Source organism: Rattus norvegicus, chromosome 13 (assembly GCF_036323735.1).
Source record: "Rattus norvegicus strain BN/NHsdMcwi chromosome 13, GRCr8, whole genome shotgun sequence".
NCBI lineage: Eukaryota > Metazoa > Chordata > Mammalia > Rodentia > Muridae > Rattus > Rattus norvegicus.
Window position 1 is genome coordinate 78987372 of NC_086031.1, and position 18144 is coordinate 79005515.

Below are 18144 nucleotides of genomic sequence, written 5' to 3' on the forward strand. Positions count from 1 at the left end.
GAAATGGTGACATCCAGGGAAAAGATCTCTATAGAGAACAAGTATCTCTGGAATTGTATCACAGTTTTTATACATGCAGAGCCCAGAAATCATGCCGTACAACTCACATTCGCTGTGGGCTTCCCTGCTGCTGTAGCTTCTGACTCTGGTAGCCTTGTGCTCAGGTCATATAAACAGTGTGGGTACTTCAGAAGCACCCATAGCTTTATAGAGTTACAATAATAAATCGACTGTGCTTTGGACTAGATGAGGCCCAAATCTGTTTGACCTATTGGCCAAATAATTTGGGAAATCTTAATGTTACATGAAAACAATGTAAGCTTTGAGGTAGACTTACAGGCCTTGGATTAAAACACAGTGTCCTTTGCTAGCTCTTCAATCTCTCTCTCTTTTTTTCCCATTAATTAATTTTTTTATTAACTTCACATCCTGATTGCAGTACTCACCCTTCCAAGTCCCTCACATAGGTCCTCCCCCATCCTCTTCTCCTCTGAGAAGTGGGAGGACCCCCTGGGTACCAACTCACTCTGGCATATCAAGTCACTGCAAGACTAGGTACATCCTCTCCCACTGAGGTCAGACAAGGCATCCCAGTTAGGGGATCAGGATCACAGGTAGACAACTGAGTCAGTGTAAGCCCCCAGTCCAGTTGTTGGGGGATCTGCATGAAGACCAAGACGCACATCTGCTACATATATGTGGAGAGCTTAGGCCCAGCCCTTGTATGCACCATTTGGTTGGTGGTTCAGTCTCTGGGAGTCCCCATGGGTCCAGGCTAGATGACTCTGTAGGTCTACAGTTTTACCATCTGTAAAACATCGATTATACAGTATGTAATAAGTATGTCACATTATGAGCCACCTATTTTAAGTAGGTTGCTCTCATTGGGGTGAGTTAAGTCTTTATGGAATTTAACTTCCTGTCTTGCTCATTCCTAGAATCTCACCCTACAACAGAGACTGTCAATAACTGGGTGCTCAATAAACACTCATTCATTCAATAAAACACTTCTCTAGAGGTATTTGATATGGAGTATTTTTACTTTTCATTTGTATATCTTCTTTGATAAGTGTTTATAAGGATCTTTGACCCAATTCAGCTGAGATCTTTCCATTTTTCTCATTGTTGAAGTTTAATAGTTGCCATGTACTTGGCTTGCCTTCTTGTACTCTTGATGTTGTTCCTACAGGTCAACACTTGGATATTTTACCTAAAATGTCATTATCAGAAACACCTGGATTTTCGCTCATGATCTTCCAGGAACTTTATAGTTACATTTTGTCAAGGATATCAAGTCTGTGTCTAAATCACTTGCTTTATTTTAATGCTATATAAATGTCCAATTGTCCCAGAAAGCATTTTTCTTTTCCTTATAATTTTTATTTTAGTGTGTGTACGTGAGTGAGTGTGTGTGTGTGTGTACACAATTGGCTGGAGAAATTTCTGCTGTTCTACCACAAGTCCCAAAGATTGAGCTCAAATTGTTACATTTGGTGCCAGGCACCTTTACCCACTGAGCCATCTCACCGTTCTCTTGGAGGTTAGTCTGGTGCTGTGTATACAGATGCTAAATTCTATACCCTAAAATCTGGTTGCCTCCAGATGAAAGGATTGTAATATTCACTGGCCATTGTTGTATAAATCTTGCTGCACAATTTAAAGTTAGTTAATAACAAGCTAGAGCTTGTGATTGGGCAGTAGAGAGAAAAAGGAGGGACTTAAGAGCAAGGTCTAGCATGGCTGCAAAAGAGACAGTGTGACACCATGGTTCCTGCCCCTGGAGCAGAACCAGCAGTGTGTGGGTCTTCTTGAGTGTTGACTGTTGTTGTAGGCATGTCTTGTTTGTATAATATGAATACATTTTACTTTACATTCCTTCTTCAGGGAATATTTTCCCTGCCAAAGTTAATAACTCCATATCAGAAACAGCATGACTCCAGGAAGCAAGAGTATGTCTGGTGTTCCTCAGCAAAATGGTAATGGTATGATCTTCATGACAGCCCTTAAGGCTGTGGGAAAGAACTCTGAAAATACGAGTTCAAGAATATATAAATCAGTTCTTTACAAGATTTCTCAACTATGCAAAATATAAGTATGCAATATAAATTGTACTAGAGGCTTTACAGACCTGGAAGAACAGAGGCAGTTGCACTATTGAACCAGCTTTGTCAGAAAGATTAAGGAAGGAGATAGAGAGATTTAGGAAGTGAAGATCTCAGGGTAAGATTCCCACCCCAGCTAAGTTTATTGTTCATGTTTGCAGTTGAACAAGGAATAGCTTGGACTTTTAATCTGGAATGGACTACAATCAAGAAATGGAAAGCACACATGTGATCCAGATCTTGAGGTTGGAAGACACAGGCTTTTGATGGATATCTTGAGGAATAGTGGCCATGAAAAGCTTATACCCAGGCCTGGTGGTACACACCTTTAATACCAGGAGACAAGTTAAACAGATTTCTTAATTCAAGGCTAGCCTGGTACAGAGCAAGTTCTAGGTGAAGAAAAATCTTAAGTCTAGGCATGGTGGTAGATATCCTTAATCCAAATATTCAGGAGACAGAGTCAAGAAGATCTCTGAGTTCAAGGTCTAGCTACAGAGCAAATTCCAGTTCAGCCAAGCTTAGATTGTGAAGGAATTGGAAAACAGAATGCTGGTAATAATGTAATAAAACCATAGGTCCATGTTCCAGCTCCAACAAGCAGCAGAACTCAATAGTCTTGGCCGTGCGGCTCTATCTTTAGACTCAAAGGGCTAAGGTCATAAAATGCTGATGTGTGGGATAATCAAAAAGGAACTTGGAGTAAATGATTGAATTGATATGCAATTCCTAAGGAGGTATTTTATACAAAATAAAAGTTTGGGCTTTGATCTTCAAGAGAGAGAGAGACAATTATCTTGAGCAAAGAGCTATCTCAAGCAGAAGATAGCTGTCAGCTTACATCCATCATTGACTCCAAATCATTTTTTTTCCACTGCTGCCAAACACCCCTTCCTCAGGACCCTCTCTCAAGATGAGGCAAGTCCTTTGCACTTAAGGATGGAGTGAGGGACATCTCAGGAGAGACCAGGAAAGAAGGATAAAGGAGATAGAAAGAGAAGGAGACCACCAGGAAAGAAGATGAACCATGGTCAGAAGTAGACCCTGAGGACAGGCTGTTGGAACTGAAACAACCTGGGCAAGTTTAAAACAAGTAACAAGGGACACATAGCTGGGATGTAAATTTACAATAGCTCAAAACCTGCCCAATCTAGGCATACAGCTTATAAACAAAATACCAGAGTTGTGGGTCTTTTATACACTAGCTAGAATATATAATTACACAGCCCTGTCACCCAAAATGTTTTTTTGAAAACATTGTCTTTACTCCGTCTATTGTTCTTGTTCTCTTGTTAAAAATCACACACTTGTGCTCGTGGAGTCTATGTCTGTGTCTGCTCCACTGATCTATTATTGACTTAACTAATTTAGAATTCACTAAGTCCTAAAATCAGGCAGTGTCGATACCTCAATTTTTATTCTTCTCCTTCAATACCTTATTGACTATTTCCATCTTATAAATAAAATAACCTTATAATGATTGGATTACAAGCAGTAGAAATGTATATCTTAAGTCGTGGAGGCAGAGAAGGTTAGGTTGAAGGCATTAAAATAGTTGGAGTCTAGTATGAGGCCTCTTTCTGATTTATAGATGGCATCTTCTATGCCCTCACATGGAGGAAGATGAGCTACCTCTCACAAGAATCTTTAATAAAAGCATTAATTCCATCCATAAAGACAAAGTCCTCGTCAGTTGATTTCCTCCTTCTGACACTACCTCCTAATACCTTTATTTGAGGGATTAGATCTCAACAAATAATCTGAGGGAGGTATAAAAATTCAGACTATGTCTCCGTATATGTTACAGTGTCAATTGTCAGTAACTACACAGAATCATTGGCTAGGATTTTGATTGTGACTGTGTTGACTTTACAGAATGAGCCAGGAAAAACCAGCTTCTGATGATAATATCAAGTCTTCCTACCCATTACTGATGTTGAGTCTCCCTCACCAGGAACACAGACCATCCTCATTAATTTATATCCTTGCTATCTTTTGAACCTTGTGTTTTCCTTCTCTTTTACGAACTTCCTTTAACATTTACTGTAAGGCAGTGAGCCATTGGCAACACATTCTCCCAATATTTGCCCCCAAAAGGCCTTGTTTCTCCTTCCCCTTTGAAGGGGACTTTCACAGGGCACACAATTCTAGGTGAGACGTTTCTCTAAATAGTAAACATTCCACTTGACTTTTTTCTTACTTGCACGGTATTTGAGGAGAACACAGTTCTAATTCTTTTTGCTTCTCATTAGCACTGCCTTCTAGAATTTTTTCAAACTTAACTTTTTATAGTTAGAAAACGATACACCTAAATATAGTTTATTTGACATTTAGCCTCCTTGATGTTCTTCGTGTATCTGACAGGAATTTGAAAGAAATTATCAGTCATCCTTATAGCAAATATTTATTTTCTTTTTCTCTTCCTTCTCCTTCTGACAGCCTCATTCAGGCACATATTCTTTTTTTTTTCTTTTCTTTTTTTCAGAGCTGGGGACCGAACCCAGGGCCTTGCGCTTGCTAGGCAAGCGCTCTACCACTGAGCTAAATCCCCAACCCCGCACATATTCTTTTCATGTTTGACCACAGTCCTTATATATTCTCTTCTGTTTTGTTCAATGTCTGTGCTGTTGGAGTTGCATTACTGGCTAATTCTATTAAGATATTGTCAAGCATAGTGACTCCTCCCTTAGCTGCATAGAGTTTACTAACGAGGCATTGATCTCTAATATCTCATTCTAGTTCTTTCTTAGAATCGCCACGAGTCTGTTCACATTGCCCACTGGTTCTTGCCCACTACTTCAGGCTGGAGCACTCTTAACACCGTAATCACAGTTATTCTAAATTCTTGAGTGGATGAATGAGAGATATAGGAACAAGTTCACGAGACAGTAAGACCTTATTTCTGGAGACACCACATACTTAAGTCATAGAACATAGAAATGCTAAGCTGGGAGTGGATGCTTCATCCTTACTGGCAGACTTTCATACTGCTGGAAGGTGCTGTGCAACAAAACAGATTCCAAAACAAAAGAATTGGAAGCTGTTAGGAGGGTTTCTTCGTACCCATTAGGGGAACAATCTACCAAGAGGATATTACAATCCTAAACACCCACACTACAAACACAAGAATATTCAATCTCATACAAGAAATAGCATTATATTTAAACCTACACATAACCCCGACACAAGGCTAGTGGGTGACTTTGAAACCCTATCCATACCAACAGACAAGTGATCTGGGGAAAAGTCAATAGAGGAACACTGGAGTTAAATGATATCTTAAATAAAACAAACCTAATGGACATTCTATAAAACATCCTACCTGAACACTAAAGAATATACATTCTTCAAGCAGCCATATTCCTCCAAAGTAGACTACATATTAGGACACAATGCATTTCTTAACAAATATAGAAAACTTAAAAGCACACTCTGCCTCCCATCTAAACACAAAAGAATAAAGCTGTATATCATTAACAATAGAAACTACTGGAAGACGGTAGAGTGATAATTAGTCACAAGGAAACCAAGAAAGAAATTCCTTGTAGAGTTTCATTTTTGCTATTAGTACTGTTTCTGTAAAGCTGGTCATTAGCTACAAAGTGTTAAAGTTTGATTTAATAACGAGAATAACGAAGTCTGCCTTTAGGAAAAGGAGATCTATTAAGCAGAGTTTAAGCATAAACAACTCACCAGTAGGAATCTCTAGTACTGCCCTTTCCTGACTCCTTAGTGTTCAAAGGGAAGTAAGTCCCAGGGGCACGATTATTCTTTTAGGTAGGAAAATTCCCTGTTATCAGGAGCCAGGATCATAGAATTATTTGAGGATTTAGAAACTGGACCTGGTTTGATTGCTTCCAGCTAAATAGTTATGTGATCACCACTTTTCCATGTCTTTATTTTATTATAATCTCTTGTTTAATGTTACAGTTGGAGTTTATGTATACGGTATTCATTTTGATGAGCAAGATATTTACAAACTAAAGGAAGAACTTTCAATTAGCTGTGACAAGTTTGGAGCACAGCTTAAAATTATGTACCTGCTTGTCAGGCTCACCGGGGGACACCAGGGCTTGTTCGAGAAACAAAGGCACCTTCAGTTCATTCTCTTTGCATATGAAACATTGTCACTTTTATAAGAATGTAGATGATAGGGGCTGGAGAGCTAGCTAGCTTAGTGGTTAAGAGCAGCACTGACTCCTCTTCCAGAGGTCCTAAGTTCAGTTCCCACAACTACACGGTGGCTTACAACCATCTGTAATGGGACCCGATGTCCTCTTCTGGTGTGTCTGAGGACAGCGACATTATATTCATATACATAAAATAAATAAATCAATTTTGGAAAAGATGCAGATGACATCAATCTTCTCTTCTTAGCCACAATTTCAAAGCAGAGATACTGTTCAAAAGGCCATTTCCAAAAACACTTCTTCAAGAGATTTTGGAAAGAGTCAAGGATCTCTTTGGTTCTATTACACTTTTCTCTTCCAAATGAAAAAGTATGTAATTGGTCAGATTCATACTCTATGTGGACAGGAAGAAGAGAACATGATTAACAAGACTCTTGAATGAAAAATATTCATTTAACTTTCTTGATCCTATGAGCTATGTGCTAAATGATTCATGGAAAAAAGGTTAATTCCACTAGGGCTATGAAATAGCAGTTGTTAGAGGTGGAAAAGATTGTACTGAATAAATGGTTCATTGCAAGAAGTAACCTCTTAGGTATAGTGAACTTCAACAACTTGTATTGACTTTTGGCAAGAATACTACAGAACTGACACTACATACATGGCTAAGTTGTAATTTCTGCAGCAAAGAATTATGGGAGGTAAATGAGCAGGCCTAATGTGGATATAGACCAACAGAGTGCTTGACACTTGTCTTAGTCAGGGTTCTCTAGAGTCACAGAACTTATCGGTAGTCTCTATATAGTAAGAGAATTGGTTGGTGACTTACAATCTGTAGTCCAACTTCCCAATATCGATCAGCGGCAGCTGTGAATGGAAGTCCAAGGATCTGGCTCTGTCCCACAGGCAGGCAGGCAGGCAGGCAGGCAGGCAGGCAGGCAGGCAGGCAGGCAGGCAGGCAGGCGGGCGGGCGGGCAGGCAGGCAGGCAGGCAAAAGAGGAGAGAATCTTCCTTCTTCCAATGTCCTTAATGTAAGTCTCCAGCAGAAGGCATGTCCCAGATTAAAGGTGTGTATCACCTCACCTGGGTCTGGGACTTGCTTTGTCCCAGGTGACCTTGAACTCAGAGATCTCTTTGCCTTAAATTCCTGGGATTCATAATCACTTTGCCTCAAGATCTCCATACCAAGATCCAGGTCAGAAACTTGTATCTCCCAGCCCCAAGATCAAGATCACAGGTGAGCCTTCCAGTTCTGGATTGTAGTTCATTCCAGATAGAGTCAAGGATTAGCCACTACAGCACTCATATGAGAAGTCATGTTCATAGTCTTTCTGTTCTTATAGAGCCTGCTCTGGCCTACAAGCAAACTTACCCATCAGTACCTGTCTCCATGTCCAGCTGTGCAGAAAAGATTATTTATAGAAGCCTAGCAGACGTTAGTGAAAAAAGGAAAAACATCTATCAAATTTATAAGACTTCACTGCAGTTGAAAACCACAGAGTATAGGTGCATGGATGTATGTGAGCATGTGCTGTTCTCTCCTACCTCATTTGAAGTTGTTTTTAATAGTACTGTGAGCTAAGGACCAAGGCTTGATCACATGAGCCTTTGGGGGACATTCAAGGTGTGAGCCGCAGCAAAGTCTTTCACCAGTTTTTAAATTTTGTTGTTCGTGCTTCTGCTGTTAAGTTGTAGGCCTCCTGATATGTTTTGTGAGTTAACCCTAATATTAAACCCAAATACGTGCTTTTCAAGCAATCTCTCCCAATCTATAAATTATCTTTCCACATTGGCTGCACAGAAATGTCTTCACTTGGTGCCACTCCATTTATTTAGTTTTGCTTCTTTGACCTGAGACATAGGAGATATCAAAAAACTTCATTGCTGGGGTCTTTTTCCTACAGTATCTCTTAGGAGTTTAGAGATTCAAATCTTGCCTTTGGATCTCACCCATTTTGAGTCAACTTCTAAACAAAAATTCTAACCAGGGGATGTTCTTCGACCACCAAGAGACACCCCTGAATGCTGAATTAGGATTTGTAATTCTGCATTTGGCTGCCACAATTCTAGATCCCTATAGTGGAAACAGAGAAGAAACAATGGATAACTGAATCATTAAATGATTTTAACTAGATAAATGTTTTTATTCAAATATTTAATCCAAGCCAGGTATATTAGCACACACCTGTAGTCTCAACATAGCTTGGTAGGCAGAGGTAAAAAATTTCTGTGAGTTGACTGGCTTCATCTACATAGTGAATTCCAGGCCAACCAGAACTACACAGTAGAAATTTTTCTCAACTAAATAATTCCCTTCAGATTTTTCTTTGCATTTTATTTTGTATGTATGGATGTTGTTACCTTCACCCAAGTATGGCCACCACATGCTTGCAGTTCCTGAAGAGGCCAGAGGTGGTGTTGGATTACCTAGGACAGGAATTACAGACAACTGTGAGTCACCAGGTAGGAGGCTCTGGGAGATGAACTCGGATCTTCTGAAAGAACAGTAAGTGCTCTTAATCACTGGGGGGGGGGGGGGGGGGGGGAGACTGACTTCATGCATGTTTCATAAAAATGAAATCTATTTGTCACTTTCATATTATAACACTAAAGAAATGAATGACTGCAGAGAACTGATGGTTGATATAAATATTAAAGTAACATTCCCCAGCAGAAGCAGCAGAAAACAAATCACGTTATTCTTGCCGATTCTATGTTATTAGTTCTTTAACCTTTACTTTCCTTATCTTTACTACAGCTGATAATGGGAGATGGTAGAAATTAATGAAAACATTGCAGGCAGCTCAGAACTAAAATGTTTCCCTTTTTGATGATTGTGTGGAGCAGTAGAAACGTGCCAATTTTACTTCCTATCCCACTTAGCCTTTTCCGCTCAGATAGAAAACTCTTTTGATGTGTTCTTTGTATTTCCAGATCAAATACACATTCCCCACCAAACTAAGCCAAGTTCCTTTGTATTCAAGGTTATTTCATCCTAGGAGGTTGACTTATATAGAAGATGTTGCCCTGAGATAGGGTTCTTGTTATTTTGGCATGGATTTGAGAAGTACCTCAAGTCAACCTCAGTCTTATTCAGTCTGAAATTGCTAGAGACTTCTAGAATACACTCTTCCCTTTAAGACAAGGCATCTAAGGATTTCTCGCCTCAAAAAAATATGTTGTAGTAAACTTAAAGAAAAATTTCACTTTTCAATCAACTGCAGTGCCATTGTGGATGGGTCTCATCCTTCCCACTTCAGAACTGTGTCATGTTAAAACGCATAACCCTCCAACCCTCAATTTCCTTTGCAATAAAACCCATGTCAAAACACTTGTTGAGTAGATGGAGAACTGCTGCAAAAAATATCTGTCACTTGAATTCGTTGTAAGGATTACAACAGCATTAAAAATATTTAGTATAGGCTCTAGTAAATGGTAGACCATAAATGTATCAATATTTCTGCTTTACTATCTTGATAGCTCTAGTCTACTCACAAATGTTCATTTATAGACAGTTCACTCATTCGAATGGATTCTACTGCATTAGGGTAGGAGGTAAGTCTCCTGTGGTTATATCAGCACTCTGGTACTCACGGGGCTCAGACACAGTATGGTTTTGAAAGGTATGAGTGTTGTTACTGTGAAAAACCACTTCCTAAACATCTATTGAGTTTAGAGCCTTTTTTGTGTGCATATGCACAAAATCATGCTGTTAGCATTAAGGACTGACTTCTTGCACTCCAGAAAATCTTCTCTACAGTCTTCAAACACCAATCCATCATCATCGTGAAGCCCTCAGATGTCCTGGGTAGATCTCCCACAAATCCATGTAGATAACTCTTCTACCATATTGTCTATACTTAGCTTTTGATTTGCCTGTTTCTGGTCTCTAACAACCTTCAGAACAGGGACTGCATCTGACTGACTCTAGTTTCGGTCTTTAGAACACAACTTAGGTTAGATTACAGGCTTTCACATAAACCATAAGTTGCATGCATGAATCCTTCTGCAGGCCTGAGTTGGTATGAATGTGGCACTATAGACTGTGTCCTGCGAATTCCATTTCTATTTAAGGTTATGTGGGTGGATATAGTCTTCTGAAATTTTATGTGTGTTGTTTGGGAACCTTGCCAAGCCAGTTGATTTCCTTGCCTTTCCTTCCTTTTGAAAACCTGGAGAGCAAAGATAGAGAAAAGAAATGCTGAAGTATAACACCACAGAGAAACTTAAATAGACTCTCCGCAGGAAGAGTTAGAAGCCAATGAAGCATGCATGAGATATCTTCCTAAAACTATATGAGGAAGGCTGGTGCCTCTGTCCACAGCAGAATAAACATTAAAGGAAAAACAGACACAGACCAGGAGAGCTCCATTGCCTTGGACGTTTCCATGCAATTCAGAAAGGAAGACAAGAAGGAGTCTTCATTATGTCTACCTGGTGTCACCAAACTATGGAATGATTGATAATGTCTACTTGACTGTTCCTAAATACTTGGGAATCTGAAAACTCTTATAGGAAAGAGCTCCTGAGCTTTGGAAACATACTACAATTTGGAGAGATGAGAAAATATAAAACAAATATATAACAACTTTAAACTGTATATAAATTATATCATTAGTTTAAACATAATTATTTCATGTTTTAAAAAGAATTATATCATGTTTAGAGCAGATTAATAACATTTTATCCTTTTCAAAGATAATTAGATCATATTATATGGGATGATTAATTAATTTGTATTTGAACTGGAATGAGTTCATGCTTTAAACACAGTTTAAAACAACATAAATTATCTATATATCATATCTACATAAGCAAATGGTATTCAATTTGAACATCTTTTACACATAATCTCATAACAGTATTCTTTCTCATTCCTCTTCTTTTTTTGTTATTCTTCCTGTAACAGTCTTAGGAATATACCCAAAAGATGCCCCACCGTGCCACAGGGCACGTGTTACACTAATGTTCATAGTGGCCTTATTTGTGATAACCAGAAGCTGGAAACAACCCAGATGTCCCATGACAAAAGAATGGATACAGAAAATGTGGTTCATCTATACAATGGAATACTACTCAGCTATTAAGAACGAGGACATCCTGAGTTTTGCAGGCAAATGGATGGAACTAGAAAATACCATCCTGAGTGAGGCAACTCAGACTCAAAAAGATATGCCCGGTATGTTCTCACTAATAAGTTGATATTAGTGGGGATTTGGGGGAGTACAGAATACCCAACTTCACAGAGCTCAAAAAGGTCAACAAGCTGAAGGGCCCAAGTGAGGATGCCTCAGTCCCACTTGGGAGGGAGAAGAAAGCAACCAAAACGGGGAGGGAGGGAGGGAGGGAGGGAGGGAGGGAGGGAAGGACCTTGAAGGGAAAGGGGACAGGGAGAGGGGAAGAGAGGGGAACATGATCTTGTATTGGGTGGGGGAAAAGGACTGAAGCCCTGAGGGCCAGCAGGAAGAATGGAAACAGGCAACCTCAGGACATAGGAGGTTCAGAGAGCCCTCTAGAATGTATCAGAGACCTGGGAGGAGTGAGACTCTCAGGACTCAAAGGGAGGGACCCTAGATGAAATGCCTGACAGTGGGGAGAGGGATCTTGTAGAACCCACCTCCAGCAGAAAGACAGGGCATCAAGTGAGGGATGGGGTTACTATCCCACAGTCAAAACTCTGACCCATGATTGTTCCTATCTCAAAGAATGGCAAGAATGGAAATGGAGAAGAATCTAAGGAAAAGAAGGTCCAGGGACAGGCCCAAAGTGGGATCCAGCTCAAGGGAAGGCCCCAAGACCTGACACCATTACTGAAGTTATGGGTGCTCACAAAAAGGAACCTATCATGACTGCCCTCCGAAAAACCCAGCAAGCAGCTGTAGGAGTCAAATGTAGATATTTACACCCAACCAATGAACAGAAACTGCTGACCACTGTGTAGGGAAAAGCTGGAAGAAGCTGAGGAGGAGGGTGACCCTGTAGGAGAACCTGTAGTCTCAATTAACCTGGACCTCCGAGATCTCTCAGACACCAGATCACCAACCAGGCAACATACACCAGCTGTTATGAGGCCCCCAACACATATACAGCAGAAGACTGCCAGGACTGGGTTCAGTCAGAGAAGATACACCTAACCCTCAAGAGACTGGAGGTGCCAGGGAGTTTAGAAGTCTGGAGGAGTCGGGGGCATCCTTGTGGAGATGGGGGGCTGCGAGAGTGCGGGGAGGAGGTATGGGATGTGGATCAGTCAGAGGGTGGACTGGGAGGGGAATAAAATCTGGAGTGTAAAAAAAAGAAAGAAAAAGAAATTTTATTGTTGTTGTTGTTAATTATAAAAGAAAATAAATTTATAGGCTAGAGATATGGTTCAGTGTTTAAGAGCACTGACTCCTTTTCCAGAGGTCCTGAGTTCAATTCGCAGCAACCACATGGTTGCTCACAATCATCTGTAATGGGATCCAATGTCCTCTTCTGGTGTGTCTGAAGACAGGAACAGTGTACTCACATATATAAAATAAATAAATCTTTAAAAAGACAAGAGCAAAAACCAACTTATAAAAAATAAATTTTATTTACATATACTGTATCTATACATTTCTTATTCTTGGAGGTCCTGTTCCTTTCTCAGGATCTCTCTCTCTCTTTCTCTCTCTCTCTCTCTCTCTCTCTCTCTCTCTCTCTCTCTCTGTTTTTTTCTCTCTCACCTTCTCTTCCTCCATTCTCCCTGTGAATGTGTGTGAACAGTACTGCCCCTGGGTAGGTGGTCCTGGCTTTGTATAAGAAAGCAGGCTGGTATTTCATTCTTGGGCATATACCTAGAGCAGTGGTTCTCAACCTATGGGCTATGACCCCCTTGGGTTCACAAATTAGATATCTTGCATATCAGATATTCACATTATGATTCATAACAGTAGCAAAATTACAGTTATGAAGTAGCAACAAAAATAATTATATGGTTGTGGGTCCCCACAACAAGAGGAACTGTACTAAAAGGTTGCAGCATTAGGAAGATTGAGAGTCATTGACCTAGAGGATGCATCATCCTACTATGGAAACACTTGCTCAACCATGTTTATTGTTGTTCTTTTATAATATTCAGATACTGGAAACAATCTATATGGATATGGTCATCAGTGAATAAATGAACAATGAAAGTACATTTACACATGGAATATTACTCAGCTGTTAAAAATTGAAATCATGAAATCCATAAGCAAACAAGTGGACCTAGAAAATATGTCATTCTGAATGAGGTAATTTAGAGAAAGACAAATATGGTATGTATTCATTAATATGTGGCTATTAGCTATTAAGACATTGATTGACAAGTTACAACCCATAGAACCACAAAGGTTAAGTAAGGAGTAAGGGGCTATGGAGGAGGGATGGATCTCCCTAGGAAGAGGAAACAGAACAGATAGTTATGGAAGGGGGCTGGAAAGGGAAACTCAAGCGATGGGGGGGGGTAGAAATGGGGGAAGGGAGGGAATTTGAAGACAGACAGATAAAACTAAAGGTCATTTGCGGAGCTGTATTAGAAGTTTCCTAAAATATATGCATATATGAAAGTGATCTAAATGAAATCACCAAATAACTGGGGAGACAGATGTTCATCTAGAAATTCCTTGTCGCCAGATGAAGCTTCCAGTATAGGGAATGCAATGTATCTAATCAGGTGGCTGGCCAAGGAGGTCCTGTGGGAATCTACAAACAACCCAGGCCATTGACCAGGCTGATGTCTCCACGAACTGGCAGTAATGGCCCTGTTGTTGAAGACAAAATCTACTCGACCCATTGAACAGGAAGAAGTCTAGCTGGTGTCTACTTAGAGTCTTCACTCCTTTGGACTAGTTAGTGTTCATGGTCCTGGAAGCCACTGTCTAGGAAACAGGTAAACAGCAACCAGCTACAAACCCTTTGATCTACAGTGGCGATCTACCTGTAGGATGCACCAGTGAAGTACGGGCAAGGAGTTCAGAGGAGTACTCAACCAATGGCTGATTTAACTTAAGGCCCACTCAGTGAGATGGAACCCACACCTGACAGTGCTTGGGTATCCAAGAACCCGAGATCAGACAAGCCAGCAACACAGTGGTGGGGGGTGGGGAGACAGACTAAACGCTACTATGCTGCTGAAGGAACACAGCATTAAAGTGACTCCTGATGAGATTCTGTTATACTCAGACCTCCGTGTCTTGTTTGGCCATCATCAGAAAAGCTTCCTCAGCAGATGGGAATATATACAAAGACCCACAGACAGACAAGATGCAGAGAGTGAGAGATCGCAGAATACTCATCCCTAATTGGGACGTCTTCATCAAATCCCTTCCCTCAGGACTCAGGGAACTCTGCAGAAGAGGAGGCTGAAAGAGTGTAAGGGCCAGAGGGGATGGAGGGCACCAGGGAAACAAGGTCTTCTAAATACAGCAGGATCCACACACATAAGAACTCACAGGGACTGTGGTAGCGCGCACACGGCCTGTTCAGGTCTGCACTAGATGAGGTCCTAGAGCTGAGAGGAGAGATGGACACATGTCCACCCCGAACTCTAAAGCTATCTCCAATTGATGACCACTTGCAAATAAAAAAAAAGGTTTTCTTCACTGGGGAAATGAACCTCTCTTAAGAGTAGTCTTGCTTGAGGGCACTGCTTGTTCAGCAATAAATGCACAACACAAAGAACTAAAATGGCTTCCTTGGAGGTTCTTTGTCTCATAATGTTCTGTCAGGAATTTTTTTCAAATCTTACAGTTCTTTGCATATACATCATGGCTTCTGGTTTTGTGTTTTTATGGGATTCCTATGTGTATGTACTTGTGTCTATATGTGCTTCCTGTGCTTTTTTGGGGGGGGGGGGCTCCTTTTCCTTCAACTTCCCTTTGTTTTATCTTATGCTATTTCATTATTATTCCTTAGCCTCCTATCTATTTTCTGAGAAGAGACAGGGTACAGCTCTGGATGGGAAGGGAAGTAGGGAGGAGCAGAGAGGAGTCAGGGGAGGGAGAGGAGTCAGGGGAGGGGAGACCAACCATAATCAGAATATATTACACGACAACAATCTAATTCTCAACAAAATAAAATATTTAAAAAAAAAGAAAGAAGGAAGGGAAAGAAAGGGAAGGGTAAGGTAGGGAGGGGAAGAGAGGAGAGGGGAGGGAAGAGAAGGGAAGGGAGGAAAGGGAAGGGAGGGAAGGGAAGGAAGCTGAGTTGTTAGGGGGAAAAGTGATTCAGCAGCCGTCCTCCGTGGACTCTGCTTCGGTGTCTGCCTTGGCTTCCTTAAGTAGGAACAGAAACCCCTCTGACAGCAGTCCAATGTAACAGTTATTAGCTCTAGTCGCTGTCTTAGGCAGTAGGTCTCTTGAATTCATCTTATACAGCTGGGAGTTTTTTTTTTTTTAAAGAAAGTTTCATTTATTTTTTAATATGTGTATTACAGGAAACAAAACACAAGAGGGCAAGAACAAAGTCACCCAGTCACAAGCAGCTCATACAGCTGGGAGTTTAATCCTTACACCAACATCTTCCCAATCCCTGCTCCAGAACCCCCAGGCGCCATCATTTTCCTCTCTGCTTCTATGAGTTCAGCTTCTTTATGCTCTTTGATTATTTGTCACAGGGTTGGAACTCAAACTCGGGGCCTTGTATACATTAGGAAATGCCCTACCATACAGCTGTAGTATGAATCGTATCTATAAAATGTCATGTGGGCTTTGTGCTTGTTGAGTGTAGATTCTGGGAGCAAGGAGATGCAGTCATTGAAGACTTGATTTTGTTTATTTCAACCGTCCTCCAAAATTTCCTGTACTTATTCAGGCTGGCTCCTTGGCTCTGTAACAGAGAGGGGGGAAACTCCATTAAAAACACTGTGCCCGGGGCTGGGGATTTAGCTCAGTGGTAGAGCGCTTACCTAGGAAGTGCAAGGCCCTGGGTTCGGTCCCCAGCTCCGAAAAAAAGAACCAAAAAAAAAAAAAAAAAAAAAAAAAAAAAAAAAAAACCACTGTGCCCTTGGGAACAGTTAGAGGGGCAATCCTTTTTTAACAAACATCATTTTTGTACATCCCATAATATTAAAATGATTTAGTGGGAACAAGGGGACAATGGAGAGACCACTGTGCTTGGCCAGAATTCTATTACAATTCATTTTACTGTCCTGGAGAGTATGCCCAGGACCTCACTTATGCCAGGCAAAACCCTGCTACTCAACTGTGTCTCCAGTTCCCATTTCGTTATACAAGATTCTTTTATATGCTTTCATGTTTCCATGTATTTTCTGAGTTTGGTCTTCCATCACTACCACCACCACCACCACCACCACCACACACACACACACACACACACACACACACACACACACACACACACACACACACACAGAGGGGGGGGAGAGAGAGGGAGAGGGAGAAAGAGAATTTTATGGGGTTTTTGTTTTTGTTTCTTTGTTGTTTGTTTTTTAAAATTCTGCTGTTGAGCTTGAAGCACAACCTAAGCTCCTTTGTACTTGGGTTACAAAAAGCAGTGAATTCTGGATGAATGTCTGGTGCCTTTAAAATGACAATAAAGACTTCTAGGTAAATTTCTAATTTAAGGAGTCAGGTCCGTGATCTGGTTTCTAAATGAGTTTTCTTTAGCCTGAATGAACACCTGTAGCATTCCAAGCTACCCAAAATATAAACATGTTAATACAACTGGACCGATCAGCCAGCCAGCCAAGGGACTAGTTTGAATCAGACATCTTAGGAAGGCAAGTTCACCTTGTACCACCCTGAAGAGACAGGAGGAATAATGATCTCATTAATGAGATACTGTCTCTTTTCTTTTCAGAATTTTCACTCAGTTGCTACAGACCCACCATGAGTTTCTACGGGGGTTGCCTGCTTTCTGAGTACTGATGCTTTCCTTTCTTCTTTCTGTTTTCTAAATAAACATGCCTTCCTTAACACATGGCCTTCACACTTTCTCTAACCCTACCATGTTGGCTGCTTGTCTTCCATGAGCTGACCTACATGCCTACCTAATTCAAGCAATATGCTTCCTCCTCCCCCTCCTCCTCCTCTCTCTTCTTCCTCCTCTTCCTCCTCATCTTCTCTTCTTCCTCCTCTTCCTCTTCTTCCTCCTCACCTTTGTTCTTTTCTATCTTCCGTTCTCTATCTCCCTTCAGGCAGCTACCGATTTATAATTTGCCTACCTTGGGGAGTTTTTTCTTTTAAATTCTAAGGAAACTGTGGCTGAGCTAAAACAAAACAAAACCAACAAACAAACAAACAAATGCAGCAAGGCATGATTACACACTCCCTGCAGTGGTGAGGAGAGGGAGCAGGGACAGGATTGCTAACAGCTCAATGCTTACCTAGTTATATGTTCAGTGAGAATATATGTCTCAAGGCAGTAAGGCAGAGAGTGATACAGTGGGTGATACTGCCCAACACCCTCCTCGGGCCCCTGTGTGCATAGGAATGCACACCGGCATGAGCACATGTATGTGCACGCATACATTCACACACAAAGAAAAAGAACTCTCTCATGGTTTAGTCAGTAAAGTGCTCGTCGTGCAAGCATCAGAAGCCAAGTTAGGCTTTTCCCACATCCACATAAAATGGCAGCACAGAGCTGTACCCGTAATCCTAGCACCGGAGTGGTGGAGACAGAGGATCTTTAGAGTTTGTGGCCAGTCTGTGTAGCTGAATCCGTGAGCTTCAGTTTCAGTGAGAGATGAGAGATTCTGTCTCAAAAACTAAAATGCATAGGCAATGGAAGACGTCACTACTGTTGACCTGCGACCCAAGCGATCACATCTTTCCTCAAATTTAAGAAATTTCAACGACCCTTGTTCCCAATAAGCTTCTGCTCTAATCCATGTTCTCCATAAAATGCTAGACTGATGATGCTCGTGTCTTAATGGTGTACCGTGACTC